Source organism: Scyliorhinus torazame, chromosome 11 (assembly GCF_047496885.1).
Source record: "Scyliorhinus torazame isolate Kashiwa2021f chromosome 11, sScyTor2.1, whole genome shotgun sequence".
NCBI lineage: Eukaryota > Metazoa > Chordata > Chondrichthyes > Carcharhiniformes > Scyliorhinidae > Scyliorhinus > Scyliorhinus torazame.
This window is the reverse complement of record NC_092717.1, coordinates 35112775-35134552: the sequence shown is the minus strand read 5'-3', so window position 1 is coordinate 35134552 and position 21778 is coordinate 35112775.

The window sequence follows — 21778 nt, the reverse complement described above, 5'->3', positions numbered from 1 at the left end:
ACTCCACCAAGGCTATAACCAAGGACTGCCAAATCTGTGCGGAGTGTAAACCGCACTTCTATCGACCGGATAAGGCCCACCTGGTAAAGGCATCCCGGCCCTTTGAACGCCTCAGTATCGATTTCAAAGGGCCCCTCCCCTCCAATAACCGCAACACGTACTTCCTTAACATTATAGATGAGTTCTCCCACTTCCCTTTTGCCATCCCCTGCCCTAATATGACCACCCCCACTGTCATTAAAGCCCTGCATAGTGTCTTCACCCTGTTTGGTTTCCCCAGTTATGTCCACAGCGACAGGGGCTCGTCGTTCATGAGCGCCGAACTGCATCAGTACCTGCTCAGTAAGGGCATCGCCTCGAGCAGGACTACCAGTTATAATCCCAGGGGAAACGGGCAGGTGGAGAGGGAGAACGCGATGGTCTGGAAGACCGTCCTACTGACCCTGCGGTCCAGGAATCTCCCAGTTTCTCACTGGCAGGAGGTGCTCCCCAATGCGCTCCACTCTATTAGGTCCCTCCTTTGCACGGCCACAAACCAGACTCCTCATGACCGTTTGTTTGTTTTCCCGAGGGGAGCTACCTCAGGGGCCTCGCTTCTGCCCTGGCTGATGACACCGGGTCCAGTCCTCCTCCGAAAACATGTTCGGAGCCATAAGACCGAACCCCTGGTCGAGAGGGTCCAGCTCCTGCACTCCAAACCACACTATGAGTACGCCGAACACCCCGATGGCCGGCAAGATACCGTCTCCCTCCGGGACCTGGCGCCCGCAGGTTCCACCACCACTCCCACTACTGCATCCCCCACACTATGGCCCGTCCAACCTCCCATGTTCAGCGACCCAATATGGTTCCCGTGCTCCCTCCCACCCGCCACACCGGTCCACAGGAATGAAGCTCCGGAAGAGCCGCTCCCGGAGTACACGCCTGTGCCTGCTCCGGACCCACTTCCACAGCCACCCGAAGCGGCTGCAACACCAGTGCTTCGGCGGTCGCAACGTACGATCCGGGCACCGGACCGACTGAATCTATGAGCCCATCACCCCCGCCGGACTTCATTTTTAAACAGGGGGGGAATGTGGTGAATGTATAATTACTGATAATTCACCAGTGCACTGTGTTATGTTATTAACCCTGTGGGCTCTACCTATGGGCCATTGTGTGGCTTCACCCACAGGGGATATGTTGGGGCATGTACGGGCTCCGCCCATGGCTCCACCCCCTTTACAGGAAGTATACGAGCTGCTGACCTGCGGGGCCACCTTCAGCGTTGTACCGCTCACAGGCAGGCTCAGTTCTAAGCTGATTATAACCACGGTTTACTTCTCCACGTGTCTTCGAGTGAATTGATGGTCGCATCACTGGCATCTATCCGGCAATGTGGAAAATTACCCAGGTGTGTCGTGTACACAAGAAACAGGACAAATCCAACCCAGCCAATTACCACCCTATCAGTCTACTCTCCATCTTCAGCAAAGTAATGGAAGGAGTCATCAACAGTCCTATCAAGCGACACTTACTCAGCAATAAGCTGCACACAGGCGCTCAGTTTGGGTTCTGACAGGGTCACTCAGCTCCTGATCTCATTACAGCCTTGGTTCATGTAGCGCACAAAGACTCCCGAGAGACGAATAGAGGTGAAGTCGATGAGGCTTTATTAAGCGTGACTCGTTCCCCGCAGTTCAGCAACAGACTGGAGCTGCGGGGAGAATTCCTGGTTCTTATACTCCGCCTTCAGGGCGGAGCTAGAGATCAACAGCCAACCAGGACCCGGGATCTGTCAGCCAATGACATCACGGCTTCACAGTCCCACATGACCCCTAATGCATACTACCACATTCACCCCTTGTTAAAAATGAACCCGGCGGGGTGGTGCTTCGCATGGTGGTAGGGGTTTACAAGGCTGGTCCTGGGAGGAAAAAACTTTTCCATGTCATTCCAGTGCCCTACACTGGGCTATGTACAGGGTTTTTTGTTTTGAACTATTTACAGTATTCGTAAGAGGGAAAAGGAAAAAAAACATTCTCGTTAAAGTCCACAACATTCTAGTGTTACACCGATGCCACGAGCCGGGCGGGCGGTCTGGTCGTCCTTGTCGACCGCCTCAGCCCCGGTGGTGGTGGTGCTTGTTCCAGTGTTGTCGCCTCCGGGAGCTTTAAGGTTTCTGCTTCAGCTTCACTTCTGGTCGGACCTGGGAGGAGGACCGATCCTCCCGGGAAGGGGGCTGTCGCGGGGTGCGCCGGTGGCAGGGAGGGGGTGATTGGTGTCGAGGGGATGTGTGTGTTGCCGGCGGGCGCCAGATCTCGCAGGGAAACCGTGTCCTGTCGGCCGTCGGGGTACTCCACGTAGGCGTACTGCGGGTTCGCGTGGAGGAGGTGAACCCTCTCGACCAACGGGTCCGACTTGAGCGCCCGCACATGTTTCCGGAGCAAGATGGGTCCTGGGGCCGCCAGCCAGGTCGGCAGCGACGTTCCAGAGGAGGACTTCCTGGGGAAGACAAGGAGGCACTTATGGGGCGTTTAGTTAGTGGTGGTACACAGTAGCGGCTGGGTGGAGTGGAGGGCGTCCGGGAGGACCTCCTGCCACCGTGAAACTGGGAGTTCCCTGGACCGTAGGGCCAGTAGGACGGTCTTCCAGACCGTGCCGTTCTCCCTCTCTACTTGCCCGTTCCCCCGGGGGTTGTAGCTGGTCGTCCTGCTCGAGGCTATACCCTTGCTGAGCAGGAACTGGCGCAGTTCGTCACTCATGAAGGAGGACCCCTGTCGCTATGGACGTATGCGGGGCAACCGAACAGTGTGAATATGGTGCTAAGGGCTTTAATGACTGTGGCCGCTGTCATGTCAGGGCAGGGGATGGCGAAGGGGAAACGGGAGTACTCGTCCACCACGTTCAGGAATTATGTGTTGTGGTCGGTGGAGGGGAGGGGCCCTTTGAAATCCAGACTGAGGCGTTCAAAGGGACGGGAAGCCTTGATCAGGTGCGCACTATCCGGCCTGAAAAAATGCGGTTTGCACTCTGCGCAGATGTGGCAGTTCCTGGTGACTGTACGGACCTCCTCCACGGAGTAGGGGAGGTTGCGGGACTTTATAAAATGGTAGAACCGAGTGACCCCCGGGTGGCAGAGGTCCTCGTGGAGGGTTTGGAGACGGTTAATTTGTGCGTTGGCACATGTGCCGCGGGATAGGGCCTCGGACGGCTCGTTCAGCTTTCCGGGACGGTACAAGATCTCATAGTTGAAGGTGGAGAGCTCGATCCTCCACCTTAAGATCTTGTCATTTTTAATTTTGCCCCGCTGTGCATTATCGAACATGAAAGCTACCGACCGTTGGTCAGTGAGGAGAGTGAATCTCCTGCCGGCCAGGTAATGCCTCCAATGTCGCACAGCTTCCACTATGGCTTGGGCTTCCTTTTCCACTGAGGAGTGGCGGATTTCTGAGGCGTGGAGGGTTCGGGAGAAAAAGGCCACGGGTCTGCCCGCTTGGTTAAGGGTGGCCGCTAGAGCTATATCGGAGGCGTCGCTCTCGGCCTGGAAGGGGAGGGACTCATCGATGGCGCGCATCGTGGCCTTTGCGATATCCGCTTTGATGCGGCTGAAGGCCTGGCAAGCCTCTCTCGACAGAGGGAAGGTCGTGGTCTGTATTAGGGGGCGGGCCTTGTCTGCGTACTGGGGGACCCACTGGGCGTAATATGAAAAGAACCCCAGGCAGCGTTTTAGGGCTTTTGAGCAGTGAGGGAGGGGAAATTCCATGAGGGGGCGCATAAGTTCGGGGTCGGGGCCTATTATCCCATTGTGCACTACATATCCCAAGATGGCTAGCCGGTTTGTGCTAAAAACGCACTTGTCCTCGTTGTATGTGAGGTTCAAGGCTTTAGCGGTCTGGAGGAATTTTTGGTGATTGGCGTCGTGGTCCTGCTGATCGTGGCCGCAGATGGTTACGTTGTCGAGATACGGGAACGTGGCCTGCAAACCGTGTTGATCAACCATTCGGTCCATCTCCCGTTGGAAGACCGAGACCCCGTTTGTGACGCCAAATGGGACCCTTAGGAAGTGGTATAATCGCCCGTCTGCCTCGAAGGCTGTGTACTTGCGGTCACTTGAGCGGATGGGGAGCTGGTGGTAGGCGGACTTGAGGTCCACGGTGGAGAAGACCTTATATTGGGCAATCCGATTGACCATGTCGGATATGCGGGGGAGAGGGTACGCATCTAGCTGTGTGTACCTGTTGATGGTCTGGCTATAGTCTATGACCATCCTTTGCTTCTCCCCTGTCTTTACTACTACCACCTGTGCTCTCCAGGGACTATTGCTGGCCTGGACTATGCCTTCCTTCAGTAGCCGCTGGACTTCGGACCGAATAAATGTCCGGTCCTGGGCGCTGTACCGTCTGCTCCTAGTGGCGACGGGTTTGCAATCCGGGGTGAGATTTGCAAACAAGGATGGGGGCTCAACCTTGAGGGTTGCAAGGCCGCAGATAGTGAGTGGGGGTATTGGGCCGCCAAATTGGAAAGTTAGGCTCTGCAGATTGCACTGGAAGTCTAATCCCAGTAATGTGGGCGCGCAGAGTTGGGGAAGGACGTAGAGCCTGTAGTTTTTAAACTCCCTCCCTTGCACCGTTAGGGTCACTATGCAGAAGCCTTTGATCTGTACGGAGTGGGATCCTGCAGCTAGGGAAATCTTTTGCGCACTGGGACGGATGGTCAAAAAACAGCGTCTTACCGTGTCGGGGTGGATGAAGCTTTCTGTGCTCCCGGAGTCGACCAGGCATGGTGTCTCGTGTCCGTTGATCAGCACCGTTGTTGTCATCGTCTGGAGCGTCCGGGGCCGTGCTTGGTCCAGCGTCATTGCGGCCAGACGTGGTCGTAGTGCTTCAGCGTCTTCCTCGAACCCCGTGGAGCCGTCGATGCTGGGGTCCATTGTTGCCGTCCAAGATGGCGGCGGGGGTGAACAAAATGGCCGCCCCCATGCATCGCACATGGCTGGGGGGTCACAAGATGGCGGTGGGGGTGGACAAAATGGCCGCCCCCATGCGTCGCGCAGGGCTGGGGGGTCCCAAGATGGCGGCGCCCCTCCTCCCCCTTCATGGTGGCCGGGACCCAAAATGGCGGCACCTGCTGGTCGCACATGGGGCGCTGGGGGGGTTGGGGAGCGTTTGGAACGCGCAGGACTCCTTCTTCTCCGGGGACAGCGGCGACCCCCCGGGACCGGCACACGCCCGCGAAATGGCCCTTTTTCCCGCAGCTCTTGCAAATCGCTGCGCGGGCCGGGCAGCGCTGCCGGGGGTGTTTCGCCTGGCCGCAGAAATAGCAGCGGGCTCCCCCGGGACGACTTGGCATCTGAACCGCGCAAGCCTGGGGGGGGGGGATTTTCACGACGGGGGTCCACGGAGCCCAAGGGGCTGCCGCGAGGTCGGGGCCGTAGGCGCGGGCGTTTCGCGCGGCCACATCTAGTGAGGCTGCAAGGGCCCGGGCCTCTGAGAGTCCTAGCGACTCTTTTTCTAAAAGTCTTTGGCGGATTTGGGGAGAGCTCATGCCAGCCACAAACGCATCGCGAATTAACATGTCCGTGTGTTCAATCGCGTTTACCGGCGGGCAGCTGCAGGCCCGTCCCAAAATTAGCAGCGCGGCGTAGAATTCGTCTAGCGATTCTCCGGGAGTTTGCCTTCTCGTTGTGAGTTGGTAGCGTGCGTAGACCTGGTTCACTGGGCGAACATAGATGCTCTTTAGTGCTGCGAACGCCGTCTGGAAATCCTCTGCGTCTTCTATGGGAGGGTAAATTTCCGGGCTTACCCTCGAGTGCAGGACCTGTAGTTTCTGGTCTTCTGTGACCCGGCCGGGGGCCGTTCGGAGGTAGGCTTCGAAACAAGTCTGCCAGTGTTTAAAAACTGCTGCTGAGTTCACTGCGTGGGGGCTGATCCTCAGGCATTCCGGGACGATCCTGAGCTCCATAGTCCTTTAAGCACGCTTAATAAATTGTAGCGCACAAAGACTCCCGAGAGACGAATAGAGGTGAAGTCGATGAGGCTTTATTAAGCGTGACTCGTTCCCCGCAGTTCAGCAACAGACTGGAGCTGCGGGGAGAATTCCTGGTTCTTATACTCCGCCTTCAGGGCGGAGCTAGAGATCAACAGCCAACCAGGACCCGGGATCTGTCAGCCAATGACATCACGGCTTCACAGTCCCACATGACCCCTAATGCATACTACCACAGTTCAAACATGGACAAAAGAACTGAATGCCAGAGTTGAGGTGAGAGTGACTGCCCTTGACAGCAAGGCAGCATTTGACCGAATATCGCTTCAAGGAGCCCTAGCTAAACTGGAGTCAATGTGAATCAGGGAGGAAACTCTCTGCTGGTTGGAGTCCTACCTGCCGCAAAGGAAGATGGTTGTGGTGGTTAGAGGTTAATCATCTCAGCTCCAGGACATCACTGCTGGAGTTCCTCAGTGTAGTGGCCCAGGCCCAACCATCTTCAGCTGCTTCATCAATGACGTCTCTTCCATCATAATTGAGTGGACTGCTTTGTCCTGGATGGTGTTGAGCTTCTTGAGTGTTGTTGGAGCTGCACTCATCCTGGCAAGTGGAGAGTATTCCTTACACTCCTGACTTGTGCCTTGTAGATGGTGGACAGGCTTTGGTGGGTCAGGAGGTGAGTTACTCACCATAAGATTCATAGCCTTTGACCTGCCCTTGTAGCCACAGTATTAATGTGGCTAGTCCAGTACAGTTTCTGATCAATGGTAACCCCCAGGATGTTGAGTGCGGGGTAATGCCATTGAATGTCAAGCAGCGGTAGTTAGATCCTCTCTTGTAGGAGATGGTCATTTCCTGGCACTTGTGTGGTGCGAATATAACTTGCACTTGTCAGCCCAAGCCTGGATATTGTCCAGGTCTTGCTGCATTTGGACATGGCTTCATTATCTGAGGAGCCACAAATGGTTCTAAACATTGTGCAGTCACCCGCAAACATCCACAAGTAAATTTAAAAAAAAATATCATTCACTGTTTTTGACGCCGGAATTAACTGCCCAGCCTGGTATTGCTGGCTGCAGCTTCCTTTTTGTGATGTATAACTCCAATCATCACGAGGTCAAAACATGTCCATGATTACACCACAGTTCCAGTCGGAGGGGGTCTCCGATCCAACATTGGAGTGGCCATAACTGAGGCTGTGGCCAGCTGAAACCATCACAGCTGACCGCATACTCAAACTTCATCTACCTTCTCACGTTCCTCTTTCCTCTTGTCCCCCAGTCTCTTCAGATTTACAGCTCAGATGGTGTAAACATGCGCAGCTTGCTTTCCAACCCTCCTCTTATCAAAATTTTACCCTTGTGTCGTCCTCATGGCATCATAGGCCCGTCACGTCCGTTGCTTTTTTACGGTTACGGAGATTCTCCGCCGCGCATGCACGTTGGGATGATGCGGAAGTCCCAACATACGGACATGCAAGCTAAAAGCATGCCATGCTTAAACTACCGACACACTTTTTTTAACCTGTTTTTTTTTTCAAGCGCTGTGCGGTATCAGCTGAATGAAATTTAAAGGGGCAGCACGAACTTGGCCGCCGATGTTAGGTATGTTTTTATGTTTTTTTGTTTGCACTTTTTTTTTCCAGAATCACCTTGCTTATTGGACTTATTAATGTTTAGTATTTATAAAAATGTTTACAATGCACATAAAGGGAAAAAATATATCTTTTTATTTTATTTCAACTTTGGTTTTGTCATGAGGCTGTTAATTTCATTTTAAAAAGTGTGTTAATGTATAAAGTGAATTTGGAGTCACAGAAAGGAAAGAAAGATATTTTTAAACTTTGGTTCGCCATGAGGAAATCATTTCCATCAAAGGAACTATAATGGATCGAGTGGTTTTGAAGTGTATGCAGTCTTCAGCGATCACTTGCTTGGCAGGTCAAAGACGAGGAATCCTACGGTGAGTAACTCACCTCCTTACTCCCTAAAGCCTGTCCACCATCTACAAGGCACAAGTCAGGAGTGTAAGGAATACTCTCCACTTGCCAGGATGAGTGCAGCTCCAACAACACTCAAGAAGGTCAACACCATCCAGGAGAAAAATGCCCATTTGATTGGCACCCCTTCCACAAACATTCAAACACTCCACCACTGATGCACAGTGGCAGCTATGTGTGCCATCTACAAGATGCACTGCAGTAACTCACCAAGACTCAGACAGCATCTTCCAAATCAACAACCACTACTAACTAAAAGGGCAAGGGCAGCAGATACCTGGGAACCCCACCACCTGGAAGTACCCCTCCTAGTCACACACCATCCTGAATTGGAACTGCTTCGCTGTTCCTTCACTCACTGGATCAGTATCCTGGAACTCCCTCACTAATAGCACAGTGGGTGTACCTATCCCACATGGACTGCAGTGGTTCAAGAAGGCAGCTCACCACCACCACCTTCTCAAGGGCAGCTAGGGATGGGCAATAAATGCTGGCCGAAGCAACGATGCCCACTCCCGGTGAGTCAATGACAAAAAGACTACCTCTACAGCTGAGAGCTCAGATATTTCCTTCAAGGCTTGTTTACATAGTAAGGCAGATATTCATACACCAGAAAATGCTACGGTCACAGGGCAATCTGCCAGCAGGTTTGTGCACAATGACTCAGAGTTTAGAGGATCAGATGTGCAGCCGAGGCATCGTGGTTGATGTTTAGTGCTCTCATGCAGTTGGCCATAATATTCATGTTGCAAAGCATGGTCTCCAAGCTCTGCAAAATGACCTGTGCCATGTTGGTGCCTGAATCCTCCATGTTCTTCGACATTGACCTCATACTTTCTAGCAGGCCTGCCATTGTACTAAGCATGTCAATGTGAATAACCATTCGCCTTCTTCTGTAGTGGCTCTGTCAAAGTGCTCAACTGAATCCCAGCAAGATGATAGGGCTGTCATGATATTCAAACACACACATCATGATGGACACACTAACAGGCAAATCAGAGTACACAACACCACAACCAATCACAGACAAGAACACCAACCACATAAAAAGCACGAGCACGACACCTGGAGGTCAGTAGGTCTGGGGAGAAGGAAGCATGAAAGAGCTGTTGAAACACCACAAGCAGGGAGCCCCCCACGTGCAGAGTGCAAAGACCAAGTTGTAAATAGTGAGTTTAAATAAACAAGCGTTGTACCATATGCAACTGTGTTGGCTCTTCTGTGTGTTAGAACACCCAACACCACATGGTACAGGAGTGGATCGATACCTGCCTACCAACCTGCCATTCTGGACATGGACCACACCGGCAAACCGCAGCCGATGCAAGTCACGGGGAACCTAGGCACCAACTGGAAGCTCTACAGGCAGCGATTTGACCTGTACATCCGTGCCACCGAAAAACAGAATGTCTCGGATGATTCGAAGATTGCAATGCTCCTCTTCTACGCAGGCCCCCACCCAAATGATGTCTTTAATTCACTGGTGTTCGAGGAAGGCGAAAACCAGGCCAAATATGACACGGTCATCCTCAAAATGGACCAGCACTTTCAAACTGAAGTAAACGAAACTTTCGAAAGATACATCTTTCAGCAACGCCTGCAAGGTAAGGAGGAGCTTTTTCAACCCTTTTTGACGCACCTCCGGATTCTGGCGCAGTCCTGCGGTTACGGCACCACCACAGAGTCCATGATCAGGGACCAGATTGTTTTTGGCGTTGCCTCCAGTGGCCTACGCCAGCAGCTTCTTAAAATAAAGAGCCTCACCTTAGCGTCTGCTGTTGAAGCCTGTGTCCTCCATGAGAATGCTGCCTGCCGTTTTGCCCGATTTCAGGCGTCCGAGTTGGCACGGAGGGGGTCCCCAGCCGTCGAATCGGCAAGCCAGGCCGCCCACGACGTTGAACGCATCCAGGCCGTCGATTTCTTCCCGCCCCACGGCCCGGACGACAGCGGCCGCTTCCCGCGCTTTTCGCGGTCTCCCGCGCAGGTGCGCGCCAAGAATAACGGCCACAACGAGGGACGCACTGCGCAGGCGCGCCCACCGCAAGATCGCACTGCGCATGCGCAGTGGCGCAACGAACGCCGTGACGTCATGACGTGCAGCAAGTGTGGAGGTCTACACTTAAAAGGGCAATGTCCTGCAAAATACCAACAGTGCAACAGATGTGCCATGATAGGCCACTACGCAGCCCGCTGTCGTGCGGCTCAACCCATGGATCCGGCGCATCCTCGACAACCTCGCACACGAGTCAGGACCGTCCAGCCCACGCATCAAGACTTCCAGTTAAGTGATGCAGATGACCAGGATGACTTCAGAGTTGCCGTCATTGATGTCAACAAGGTCAATGCCATCAATCCAGACGATGAGTGGTGTGCCACCCTGACGGTCAACCGATCGCGCGTCGCCTTCCGTCTGGACACCGGCGCATCCGCCAACCTGATTGCTTACTCTGCAGTCCAGGCCATGAAGGTCAAACCACTCATCACACCATCCCGGCTTAAGATGGTTGACTATAACGGGAACGTTATCCCGTCCGTAGGATCTTGCCAGCTACAGGTGACTCACAAGAGGTACACGGCCACACTCCCCTTCGAAGTTGTGGGCTCATCAAAGGACTCGTTACTGGGCGCACAAGCGTGTAAGGTCCTTCACCTGGTACAGCGCATCATGTCTCTCTCTCCAGATGAGATATCCGACTTCCCGGATGCTGAGTTCCACGCGAATCTCCATTCCCTCCTCGCTCACAACCAGGAGGTTTTTGAAGGCATGGGGACATTGCCACACACGTACAAGATTCGACTCAGACCGGACGCCATCCCTGTCGTTCACGCACCTCGCAGGGTTCCTGCGCCTCTCAAAGACCGCCTCAAGGCACAACTGCAGATTCTTCAGGACCAAGGGGTCCTATCCAAGGTCACGGAGCCCACGCCATGGGTCAGCTCCATGGTCTGTGTAAAGAAGCCCTCTGGCGAGCTCCGTATATGTATAGATCCAAAAGATCTGAACAACAACATCATGCGGGAACACTATCCCATCCCGAAACGAGAAGACCTCACCAGCGAGATGGCGCGAGCCAACATATTCACTAAATTGGATGCGTCCAAAGGATTCTGGCAGATCCAACTGGACCCGGCCAGCCGAAGACTATGCACATTCAACACCCCTTTTGGCAGATTCTGCTACAACCGGATGCCATTCGGCATCATTTCGGCATCTGAAGTATTCCACCGCATTATGGAGCAGATGATGGAAGGCATCGAAGGGGTACGTGTATATGTGGACGATATCATCATTTGGTCCACCACTCCGCAGGAACACATGCATCGTCTTCGACGTGTCTTCACCCGCATACGGCAAAATGGCCTGCGTCTCAACCGTGCGAAGTGTGCTTTCGGCCAGACGGAGCTGAAATTCCTCGGGGACCACATCTCAAGGTCCGGGGTCCGTCCCGATGCAGACAAGGTTAGCGCCATCACAGCCATGCCACGACCGGCTGACAAGAAGGCTGTCTTAAGATTCCTGGGCATGGTCAACTTCCTTGGGAAGTTCATTCCCAACCTGGCTTCTCATACAACAAACATGCGCCATCTCGTAAAAAAATCGACGGAATTCAACTGGCACCAGTCGCATCAGCAGGAATGGGAGGAGCTCAAGCACAAACTGGTCACGGCACCAGTGCTGGCCTTCTTTGACGCGACTCGCCCTACAAAGATCTCAACAGACGCCAGCCAATCTGGTATTGGAGCGGTACTCCTGCAAAAAGACAGCACGTCATCATGGGCCCCGGTTGCGTATGCCTCACGAGCCATGACCCCTACCGAACAGCGCTACGCGCAAATCGAAAAAGAATGCCTGGGCTTGTTAACTGGACTCGACAAGTTCCACGACTATGTGTATGGCCTGCCACGATTCACGGTCGAAACTGACCACCGCCCCCTGGTCAACATCATTAACAAAGACCTGAACGACATGACTCCTCGCCTCCAGCGCATCTTACTCAAACTCAGGAGGTACGATTTTGAACTGATCTACACTCCGGGGAAGGAACTCATAGTGGCGGACACTCTTTCCCGAGCAGTGAGCACACCACCAGATGCGGAGGGGTTCGTGCGTCAAATTGAGGCACACGTGACTCTGACAGCAGCAAATATGCCAGCTGATGATCCTTGTCTGGCCCACATACGCGCAGAGACGGCGACTGACCCTCTGCTGCAGCGAGTGATGCGCCACATGACGGAAGGGTGGCTAAAAGGGCAGTGCCCCCAGTTTTATAATGTGCGAGATGATCTCACCAATATAGACGGGGTCCTTATGAAATCGCATAGGATCGTCATTCCACACAGTGTGCGCCAGATGATTCTTCGTCAACTACACGAAGGCCACTTGGGTGTCGAAAAATGCAGACGAAGGGCCCGGGCGGCGGTATATTGGCCGGGTATTAATGAAGACATAGCCAACATGGTGCTCAACTGCACAACCTGTCAGAGGTTTCAGCCGGCGCAACCTCCGGAAACACTTCTACCACACGAGATGGTGACGTCCCCCTGGGCGAAGGTGGGTGTTGACCTATTTCACGCGCTCGGCAGAGATTACATTGTTATTATAGACTACTTCTCAAACTACCCGGAAGTCATGCCTCTCCATGATCTGACGTCGTCCGCAGTCATTGGGGCCTGCAAGGAAACGTTTGCTCGCCATGGCATTCCAAGGACTGTCATGTCAGACAATGGACCTTGTTTTGCCAGCCGTGAATGGTCGTCCTTTGCCGCAGCATATGGTTTCACTCATGTGACATCCAGCCCTCTGCATCCACAATCGAACGGGAAGGCTGAAAAGGGTGTCCACATCGCAAAGCGGCTCCTGTGCAAGGCGGCTGATGCCGGATCGGACTTTAACCTTGCCTTGCTGGCCTATCGATCGGCCCCGTTATCCACGGGCCTCTCGCCAGCGCAGCTACTAATGGGTCGCTCCCTCAGGACGACGGTACCTTCCGTCCTGGCACCGACAACAGACCATGAGGCGGTTCTTCGGGACATGCAACTGCAGCGTGATCGCCAGAAAGGTCGGTACGACACACGAGCGACGGACCTGCCCCCCCTGTCCTCCGGAGACAAAGTACGCGTCCATCAACCGTATGGTGGCTGGTCAGCACCGGCCGAAGTCCTCCGACAAGTGGCTCCCCGCTCGTTCCTGGTTCGCATGCCGGATGGTTCCGTGCGTCGCCGCAATCGGCGCGCCCTTCGCCGACTTCCACGTTCACAGCCACACAACACGCCAGATCCTCAACAGGCTTCCGAGGATGACTTTGTGGAGCTGCCGCACATCACGCCCTTTCCATCGCCACCCATGGCCATGCCTGCACAGCAGCCGGTGGTTCTTGATCCACCCTTAAGGCGGTCAACCCGAATTCGTCGCAAACCCATTAGAATGGACTTATAATACAGTTCATATGTTTAATAAGTTGGACAATTTTACATGATAACCTGTTGTTGTTTATCGTTCCAGATGTCGTCTGACTGGACAACTGTTCAAAATTTTTTTTCTTCTTCTCTCGTTCGCATTTCTGTTATGTTATGGTACAACTGGATTCATGTGACGCACTCGACATCGCCCCATGTACATAGTTCCGTCATAGACACATGCTGCACACGACACACACACACTCTTAGATGCACTCACGTCACGATCATATTTATTACCACGTAGGCACATATCTTTGTAAAAAGGGGGGATGTCATGATATTCAAACACACACATCATGATGGACACACTAACAGGCAAATCAGAGTACACAACACCACAACCAATCACAGACAAGAACACCAACCACATAAAAAGCACGAGCACGACACCTGGAGGTCAGTAGGTCTGGGGAGAAGGAAGCATGAAAGAGCTGTTGAAACACCACAAGCAGGGAGCCCCCCACGTGCAGAGTGCAAAGACCAAGTTGTAAATAGTGAGTTTAAATAAACAAGCGTTGTACCATATGCAACTGTGTTGGCTCTTCTGTGTGTTAGAACACCCAACACCACAAGGGCTACAGGATTTGGCACCAGAACTGTTCTACCACAGGTACAGGGAACGATTGGCTGCAGCCATGTTGCTCGACGCGCCCCGTGGCATCAGCGAGTCCCCTTCATAACCAGGAAGGGGCTCCACTCCCTCAATGTGTAGCTGGTGTGTGACCAGCAGATGCGATTCATTGATGTGTGTGTGCATGTTTTCCCAGCAGCGTGCATGATAGTTCCATCCTCACGCTATCGCAGATCCCTGGAATTTTCAAGTGTCCTCCTCCAAAATATCCTGTGAGATGGTGTTGAGAATGGGTTGTAGTACACTGCTGGTACTCTCCAGCTAATGTTCCTGAAAGGTAAGGGACATTGTTTTCGTGCATTGCCTGCGCAAAGGTTTGGACTATGATATATTGGGAGTTCTGGATCACATACAGGTCACCAACAGTTGAAGTAGTGCAACACTATTTTATTAAAAGGTTAACTATTTAAACATACTTGAACTGTGGGTAAATACAATACTAGCTTTAACTAAAGACCTTTGCCTTGTCCTAACCAGTTGATGCACTCAGCACATGGTGAATGTCTGTGTTGCAGGTTGTGAGCTCTGTGCTCCTAGCTAGCTGCTACTCGAAAGAGCGGGAATTCTGATGTACCCTGTCTTTATAGTGCGTGTGCTCTCACTGGTGATTGGCTGCGGTGTTGTGTATGTCGATTGGTCCTACTGTGTGTCCATCAGTGTGTGTCTGCACCATGATATACTGGTGTATATTATGACATCCCTCCTTTTATATTAAAAAATGTGCATGCGTGACAATAAATAGTGTGTGGTGAATGTTCCTGACTACGTGTGTGCGAAATATTTACAGGACTATGTACATAAAACTAAGCAATTTACAAGGGAAGGAGCCTGGTGCAGAAAAAACAGTGTGTCATACAAATAACGAGATGAACACTATATGCAAATCACTTGAATGATGAAACGGAAGAACAGAACAGACCAGAGAGTCCATTAGTGCACAAAGTTCACAAATTAAGTCTCTGAATTGGGCGACGAATTTTGGTTGACCGCCTCAAGGGTGGGTCAGGAGCCACCGGCTGGGGAGCGGGCTGGATGCATCAGAGTGAGAAGGATGCAGAGTAACCGGAATCTCTGCATAGTCCAGGTCAGGGACAACAGGAGGGCGTGGCACTGGCGGAGGATCACTTAGCGAGCGCAGAACGAGACGAAGGGCATGTCGATTATGGCGCAGAATGGAACCATCCGGTAGACAAACCAGGAACGAGCGGGGAGCCACCTGCCGAAGAACCACAGCAGTTGCAGACCAGCCACCATCCGGAAGATGGATGCGGACATTGTCACCTGGAGCCAGAGCAGGGAGATCAGCTGCACGGGAGTCATGAGCCACCTTGTGCTGTGCACGAGACAGTTGCATTCGTTGAAGGACCGGAACGTGGTTGAGGTCTGGGACTTGAATGGACGGCATCGTCGTCCTCAGGGTGCAACCCATGAGCAGCTGGGCTTGCGACAGTGGACAGTGGGGACAAGCGATAGGCCAGCAGGGCGAGATAGAAGTCGGATCCCGCATCGGCAGCCTTGCAGAGGAGCCGTTTGACTATGTGGACGCCCTTCTCCACTTTGCCATTGGATTGGGGGTACAGGGGACTGGATGTCACATGCACAAAGTTGTACCGTCCTGGCAAAGTTGGACCATTCCTGGCTTGCGAAGCAGGGACCATTGTCCGACATCACAGTGAGTGGGATGCCGTGTCGCGCAAAGGTGTCCTTACAGGTACGGATGACTGCAGACGATGTGATGTTGTGCAAACGTACCACCTCCGGGTAGTTTGAAAAATAGTCTACAATCAGAACATAGTCCCTGCCCAGTGTGTGGAACAGGTCGATGCCGACCTTGGACCAAGGGGACGTGACCAACTCATGGGGCTGTAGGGTCTCACGTGGTTGGGCCGGCTGGAACCGCTGACAGGTGGGGCAGTTGAGCACTGTGTTGGCGATGTCGTCATTGCTGCCGGGCCAGTACACTGCCTCTCGGGCCCGTCGGCAGCACTTCTCCATGCCAAGATGGCCCTCGTGTAGCTGTTCCAAGACAAGCTGGTGCATGCTGTGCGGGAGAACAATGCAGTCCAGCTTCAGGAGGACACCATCGACTACCGTCAGATCGTCTCTGATGTTGTAGAACTGCGGACATTGGCCCTTTAGCCACCCGTCTGTTCGGTGGCGCATGACACGCTGTAGCAGGGCGTCAGCCGCAGTCTCGCGGCGAATTTGGACGAGGCGTTCATCCATGGCCGGTAGATTGGAGGCCATGAAGGCTACATGGGTGTCCACCTGGCAGACAAATCCCGCTGGGTCACACGGGATGTTGACTGCCCTGGACAGAGCGTCGGCTATGATCGGGGTGTATACGTGCTGGAAATCGTATCGCCGGAGTTTGTGCAGAATGCGCTGGAGGCGAGGCGTCATGTCGTTCAAGTCTTTTTGTATTATGTTGACCAGCGGGCGATGGTCGGTCTCGACGGTGAATTGGGGAAGGCCGTACACATAATCATGAAACTTGACGACACCGGTCAAAAGGCCCAGGCACTCCTTTTCTATCTGCATGTAGCGCTGTTCCGTGGGGGTCATGGCGCGTGACGCATATGCACCGGGGGCCCATGATGAGGCCTCATCGCGTTGCAGGAGCACTGCCCCAATGCCAGGTTGGCTGGCATCGGTCAAAATTTTTATCTCTTTCGCTGGATCAAAAAAGGCCAATACCGGGGCCGTGGCAAGTTTGGTTTTAAGTTCTCTCCATTCGCGCTCGTGGGCAGGAAGTCATTGGAAGTCTGTCGTCTTCCTGACCTGGGTCCTGAGAGCTGTGGTATGAGAGGCGAGGTTAGGGATGAACTTCCCTAGGAAGTTGACCATGCCCAGAAATCGGAGGACCGCCTTCTTGTCCTCTGGCTTTTTCATGGCTGTGATGGCAGCCACCTTGTCCGCATCCGGCCACACACCCAACTGGGAGATGTGGTCCCCTAGGAACTTGAGTTCCATCTGGCCGAAGGAGCATTTGGCTCTGTTGAGGCGTAGGCCCTGCTCCCGTATGTGTTTGAACACGCGCTGGAGGCGACTGATATGCTCCTGCGGGGTGGTGGACCAAATGATTATGTCGTCGACATAGACGCGAACACCTTCAATGCCTTCCATCATTTCTTCCATGATCCTGTGGAACACTTCTGATGCTGATATGATCCCAAACGGCATCCTGTTGTAACAATATCTGCCAAAAGGGGTGTTAAAGGTACACAGTTTCCTGCTGGATCTGTCTAGTTGAATTTGCCAGAATCCCTTTGAGGCGTCAAGTTTGGTGAAGCGCTTGGCGTGAGCCATCTCGCATGTGATCTCTTCGCGCTTGGGAATCGGATAATGCTCCCTCATTATGTTGCGATTCAGATCCTTTGGATCAATGCAGATTCTGAGCTCACCGGAAGGCTTTTTTACGCACACCATGGAACAGACCCAGTCGGTTGGTTCCGTAACTGGAGATCATTCTTTGGTCTTGGAGATCCTGCAGCTGCTTCTTGAGGCGGTCCTTGAGGGGTGCTGGGACTCTGCGAGGTGCATGCACCACAGGCGTGGCGTTCTGTTTGAGTAGGATCTTGTAAGTATATGGGAGCGTGCCCATGCCTTCGATGATGTCGCGGTGCTGGTCGCTGATGGCGTTGAGTTGCGCCCTGAAGTCAGCATCCTGGAAGGCAGACATGTCATCAGGAGAGAGGGAGTGAACTCTTTGAACAAGGTTTAGCAGCTTGCATGCCTGTGCGCCAAGCAGAGAGTCCTTCGAGGAGCCCACGATCTTGAAAGGAAGGATGGCTTTTCGTGACCTGTGCGTCACTTCGAGTTGGCACGAGCCGGGAGCAGGAATGCTGTTGCCATTGTAGTCCAATAGCTGGCAGGCCGATGGAACAATGGTTGGTTTGACACGAAGGCTTTGGAAAGCAGACCACGACATGAGATTGGCGGAGGCACCAGTGTCCAGGCTGAGTCGTATTTGGGACCGGTTGACCGTCAGGGGGGAACACCACTCATCGTCTGGATCGATGCTGTATACCGACAACGGCTGGTGTCTTTGCTTCGGGGGCAGCCTGTTTTTCGTTACGACACCGACTCGAAAAGGTGCCTTTGGGTCCTCGGTGTCACTGCTGTGTGGGAGGTCGGAATCGGACTCGTTGACCGTGGGTTGAATTGCCCGAACATTCCTGCGAGGCTGGCTGAAGCGATATGAATTGGAAGGCTGAGCTGCTCGACAGCAGGCAGCATAGTGGCCAAGTCTTCCACATCGGAGGCATTGTCGAGATTTTGCGGGGCATTGCCGCTTTAAATGGGCGGAGCCACAGTTGATGCACGTCGTGACGGCAGCACGTTCGCTGCGCCACCGCGCATGCGCGGTGCAGTCATGCGTGGTGCGCCCTTGCGCATTACGTTCCTCCACGTCGCCGTCCCCTCATTTGGTGCGCACAAGCGTGGGAGTCCGCGAAAAGCGCGCAAAGTGGCCGCCCTCATCCAGGCTGAGGTCCTGGAGGTGCTCAATCACTTGAACCCGTTCCACCTCGTGGGGACCTTGCCGCGCCATTTCAGCCGCTTGTATATGGAAGTACCGACTGGTGGCATTTTCATGTAGGACACAGGTCTCGATGGTGGTCGCTAGGGTGAGTTGCTTTACTTTGAGGAGCTGCTGACGTAGGGGGTCCGACTGAACACCAAAAACGATCTGGTCGCGTATCATGGAGTCGGAGGAGGGCCCGTAGCTGCATGATTGCGCAAGGAGGTGCGTTAGAAAGGATTGGAAAGGTTCGTCCTTACCCTGCAAACGCTGCTGGAACACGTAGCGTTCAAAACTTTCATTCACCTCTACGCTGCAGTGAGTGGCAAATTTGAGGAGAACCGTCTTGAACTTCGTCTTGTCTTCGTCATCTGCAAAGGTGAGAGAGTTGAAAATGTGGATGGCATGGTCCCCGGCCGTGGAGAGGAGAAGAGCAATCTTTCTGGTGTCCGCGGCGCCCTCCCAGTCCGTGGCTTTGAGGAAGAGCTGGAAGCGCTGTTTGAAAATCTTCCAGTTGGCCCCGAGGTTGCCGGCGATGCGGAGCGGCGGCGGCGGGCTGATGTTGTCCATGTTGCAGAATGACGGAATGCTGGTGGAAGGCAGATCACTTGCAGGTCAGTCTAAGAAGTGCTAGTATGCAACCACACCTGGTATTATGATGTATTGGGTGTTCTGGATCACATGCAGGTCACCAACACTTGAAGTAGTGCAACACTTATTTTATTAAAAGGTTAACTATTTAAACATACTTGAACTGTGGGTAAATACGATACTAGCATTAACTAAAGATGTTTGCCTTGTCCTAACCAGTTGATGGACTCAGCACATGGTGAATGTCTATGTTGCAGGCTGTGAGTTCTGTGCTCCTAGCTGGCTGCTACTCGAATGAGCGGGAACTCTGATGCCCCCTGTTTTTATAGTGCGTGTGCTCTCACTGGTGATTGGCTGTGGTGTTGTGTATGTTGATTGGTCCCACTGTGTGTCCATCAGTGTGTGTCTGCACCATGATATACTGGTGTATATTATGACAGACTACACAAATCTCACTTGCGACTGGTCATCTGGATGAAAGTGCAGTGGTTCCTCACTTTGCTCTCGCAAGACCACCTTGCTCCCAGCCAGGCCCGCTCCTGCTCCTCCCCCACAAGCTCTCTGGCACTCCCCTGGTAAGGTGTCCGGAACCTTAGCTCGGGCATCCCACTGCCCATTTCCTCACGCTCGTGGTGGTTTTGCACAAGCTTATCCTGCAGGAACACAATGGGGATAATGTGAGCCGGACACCTAGTAGGTCAGGGCTCAATGACACCTGGCATGTGTGGGCACTGTACCTAAGCAGTGAGGGGTTCTGATGAGGAGTGGCAGATGGGGTTTGAGGATGCAGGTGGGAGATTGGGTCCTGACGCTCTGAGATGTGCCAGCATTCGTGATCAGGGTGACATTCTGGGAGGTAATGGAAGGGTGAAGTGCAGAGAGCTGACAGGGAGCACTTACTCCGCCTAATCATTTATCTTATTGCACATCCATCCTCTTGGTCAAGCTGCTGCCATTGATCGACACTGGCACCGTCTGCCAGGTGGATTTTGTCACCTTGTTGGAGTGTCTCCTGTCAGCCCGTGGGTATATTGTTGCCCACTTCTTCTCCACAGAATCCAACAAACAGCTGTGGGCCCCCTCTGAAAATCAAGGATCCGGTTTCCTCGCTGCCATCCTCCCAGCTTGAATGAGAGTAAGTGCTGTGGAATCATTTAAATATAGTGCCCCCTTCATTGAATCAGATGACCCCCAGGTCGGCGAATCAGACACTTTGCGATCTGAGGTGAGATGTTTTTCATGTGGGAGGGAGGGAAACAACGGGCTGGATTCTCTGCCCCGCCACGGCACTTTTCTGCCCCGACCCGTCGACGGGATTCTCTGTTACTCCGGCCGGTCAATGGGGTTTCCCATTGTGGGGAGCCCCACGCCGTCGGGGAAACCCCCGGGCGCCGGCAAAATGGAGAATCCCGCCGCCGGAGAATCCCATTTTTCAAAGCGCCTGAAATTTGCATCCCGGGCCGTGGCCAGCGGGAATCGCACCGATTTTCTCGCTGAGAATTACCACTTTGTCGATTTTTCGGAAAATGTCACCCACAGTATCAGAGACTCGTAGACATTTTACAGGAGAGAGAGAGGCCACTTGGCCAGCTGTGGCTGTGCTAGCCAAGCCACTATCAGTCTATTCTCACATGCCAGCATTCTTGCCAGCAAAGCACACATCTCTTGAATGAATAATCGGCTTAAAAATGAGTCCGGAGCTCAGCAGCTTGTGACATTTCAGCTATGTTATGTTCTGGACTCTCAGGGCAAAAGAAGATGGAATTATAGCATGTGTGCTTGGATGCAAATAACAATGTGGGTTTATTGAAGAGCTGTTAACTGTACAGCAGCTTGATCTGGACTGAGGCAAAGCCCGCCAAGCAGCCTCTGACATCACTAACTACGCACGTGGCTAGCCTCTTAAAGTCGCCATGCAACAACACAATAACAACCCCACATATATAACAAGGTGCAGATCCAGATACATTTAAGTTGAGGAATTTTGCCTCCACTACTCTTTCATGCAGACTCACATAACCTTCTGGGTGAAAAAAAGGTTCATCTCCCCTCTAATTCTTCAACAATCATTTTAAATCTATGCCCTCTAGTCACTGACCTCTTGTGCTAAAGTGACTGGTTACTTCCCATTGTCATGGGAATGTCACTTTAAGAAATGTTTGTCTGCTCAAGAGGCTGCAGTGATGTCAGAGTGTGGGTGGAGCTGAGCTTTGGCTCTGCTTTTTAGTTTCGCTTTGAGGAAAGGCTTGGGTATGTCTGTGTTTTTTAGTTTCGTTTCAGTGTTGGAGCTGCAGCCAGCCAAAGAAGGTATAATTTTGATCTCTCTGCAATCTAATGACTATCTCTAGATCATTTGGTGAATTCAGAGTGATAACTGCTCTCAGCAGAGAATTTACACCTGATGTGCTTCTGTAAAAAGGGTTTTTGTCTTATGGATGTTAAAAGGAAAGTTTAAGGATTACTTAGAGTGTTGTATTCTTTGGAGGTTGAATTGATGGTTGCTAAGATGTGCACTGTATGTTTTAAAAAGGTTAACTGAGTTCATAGAATAAACATTGTTTTGCTTTAAAAAATACTTAAAGATTTCTGCTGCACCACACCTGTAGAG